The sequence below is a fragment of the Hemitrygon akajei genome, chromosome 5 (genome assembly GCF_048418815.1).
Source record: "Hemitrygon akajei chromosome 5, sHemAka1.3, whole genome shotgun sequence".
NCBI lineage: Eukaryota > Metazoa > Chordata > Chondrichthyes > Myliobatiformes > Dasyatidae > Hemitrygon > Hemitrygon akajei.
This window is the reverse complement of record NC_133128.1, coordinates 187,619,082-187,621,996: the sequence shown is the minus strand read 5'-3', so window position 1 is coordinate 187,621,996 and position 2,915 is coordinate 187,619,082.

Sequence of the window (2,915 nt, the reverse complement as noted above, 5' to 3'; positions counted from 1 at the left end):
CCTTACTTTCACAATAAGCCTTGCACGTGGTACCTTATCAAATGCCTTGATGAAATCCATATTACATCTACTGTTCTCCCTTCATCATCCTCAAAAAATTCAATCAGGCTCGTAAGGCACAACCTGTCCTTGACAAAGCCATGCTGACTATTCCTAATCATACTATAACTCTCCAAATGTTCATTAATCCTGCTTCTCAGGATCTTCTCCATCAACATACCAATCACCGACCATGTTAGCATTCATTTCAAGAGGACTAGACTATAAAAGCACAGATGTACCATTGAGGATTTATGAGCCACTGGTGAGGCCTCATTTGGAGTTGGGTAGTTTTGGGCAATTTGGGTAGTTTTAGGAAAGGAAGTGCTGACACTGGAGAGGGTTCAAAGGAGGTTTACAAAAGTGATTCCAGGATTGAACAACTTTTCATATGAGTTCACTGGAATTCAGAAGAATGGGGGCTGACCCAATTTAAGCCTATCAAATGTTGAAAGGCCTCGATAGAGTGGATGTGGAGAGTATGTTTCCTATGGTGGGAGAGCCTATCACCAGAGGATACAGCCTCAGAAAAGTGGGGCGTCCTTTTAGCACTGAGATGAGGAGGAATTTCGTTAACCTGAGAGTGGAGAATCTGTGGAATTCCTTGCTACAGACAGTTGTGGAGATCCAGTCATTGGGTATATTTAAGGCATAGGTTGATAGATTCTTGGTTGGTCAGGGCATGCTGGGATACGATGAGAAGGCAGAAGACTGGGGCTGAGAAGGAAAATGGATCAGCTATGATGAAATGGTGGAGCAGACTCGATTGGCCAAATGTGCCTAATTCTGCTCCTATACCTTTTCGTCTTCGGGTCCTATACGCCAGTGATATTCAATCTGATTCTGATTTGGAAATACAGAGTCTGGTATGAGCTCTACCCTTGTTGGACTGTCTACATACTGTTTCAAGAAATACTCCTGGTTGCCTATAATAAATTGTATCTCATCTGAACCTTTGGTCAGTTAAACTATTTCTCCCTCCTCTCCATGTCCCAGCCTTCTGAATGTTTTATGTTATCACTATCCACTCTCCGCTTTGCATTCTCCCTTTACCAATGTGTTTCGCTCCACACTGACTCCCTCACTTTCTGCTTTCCCTGACCAACAGCTGCCTTTTCTTTTCATATCCCTGAACCCTTCAGAAGTTTAAACATTTATTTTCAATTCAGTGGCACTTTGTTCTCTAAAAGATGAGGTGGATACTCTCATTGAACGTTGGATTTGTTTCTGTTTTCACTGTGATATTATGTACAGAATCCTACTGGCCTTGTGCTTATTAACAGTGGTATTTACCGGAAATGAATTACAAGCCATCAGTGGATGTGGGATCAATGTGGTCTCTAGTGAAATTGTTCTGATCAAATATTTTAATGTTGAATGTGTTTAAGATGATGAGAAGCATTCTTCGTGTGGAAGTCGGAGGCTTTTTCCCAGGGCTGAAATGGCAAGCACGAGAGGGCACAGGTTTAAGGTGCTTGGAAGCAGGTACAGGGGAGATGTCAGGAGTAAGTTTTTTACGCAGAGAGTGGTGAGTGCGTGGAATGGGCTGCTGGTGACGGTGGTGAAGGCAGGTATGATAGGGTCCTTTAAGAGACTCCTGGGCAGGTGTATGGAGGTCAGAAAAATAGAGGGCTATGGGTAACTGATGCACCATCAATAACTCTGAGACATGGGTTAAGGTAGGCTTTTATTGGCTGGAAGAAAGAACAAGCAGCAAGTGACCATCACACTGCATCCTGGAGACTGAGGCCGGGGCTGTGTCTCCAATCGCCTTTATACCGGGGTCTGTGGGAGGAGCCACAGGAGCAGTCAGCGGGGGTGGTGGGGGTCCAGACAGGTATAGGTAGTTCACCACAGTAACTCTGGGTAATTTCTCAGGTTCGGCACAGCCTTGTGGGCCAAAGGGCCTCTATTGTGCTGCAGGATTTCCTATCTTTCTATGTTTAATTTTGCACATTATTTTGAATGTTAAAATAATTGTCTGTTCATTCCTTTTCCAGAGCTGCTGCCTGTCCTGCTGAGTTCCTCCAGCATCTTGTCTGTGCTTCTCTGGATATCCATCGTCTGCAGAAAGAATCGCTTGAGTTTAAAATTCAAGTGAGCTGCTTTATTTTGCTACAGAGTTCAATCACTGTCCAGAGCCTACAAGCTTCCTTTCAGAGGGAATGATCATCAGAGAATATCACAAAGCATTATTGTGGATTTGTTTCTGACTAGTTTTAACATTGAATTACCAAGATACAAATCAATATTTGCTCTGTCTTCTTCGCACCAAATATTTTCTGAACTTTGGGTTGCTGTCAGAAAATGAAAAGAAGGAAATACATAATGCTTTAAAGAGAAAGGCTGTGTTAGTATAGGTATACCATGAGCATACAGCAATGTGCAAAGGTCTCTGGCACAGAAACAGAGCCTATAAGAAGTATTCGCCCACCCTGGAAGTTTTCATTTTGTAGAGATCTGTTTTCACTTTGCAATTAGCCTGCAGGCATTTCATCAGCAGTCGTGGTGACACTCTCAGTGCACAGGTTTTGGTGTTTCTCTCTGGGACTGCTCACATTTAGATAGGACCCCATTGCTTGCCTCGGTCCTGATTGGCTACCCCTCCAGCTGAACTTGAATTACTGTCAGCATCCTGTAAACTTGAACCAGTCTGGGCATTCTCCTCCGACCTCACTCATTAACAGGCACTTTCACCCACGGAGCTGCCACTCACTGGATGTTTCTTTACACAATTCTCTGTAAACTCTAGAAAGCCTTGAAAGGATTCACTCACGGCCTTCCGAAAATTCAACTGGGTGGCCGAGGAACATTTCTCAAAATTTGTAAAATATATATTAATACAACAAACTACAGCGTAAAGAAAGACACATGAA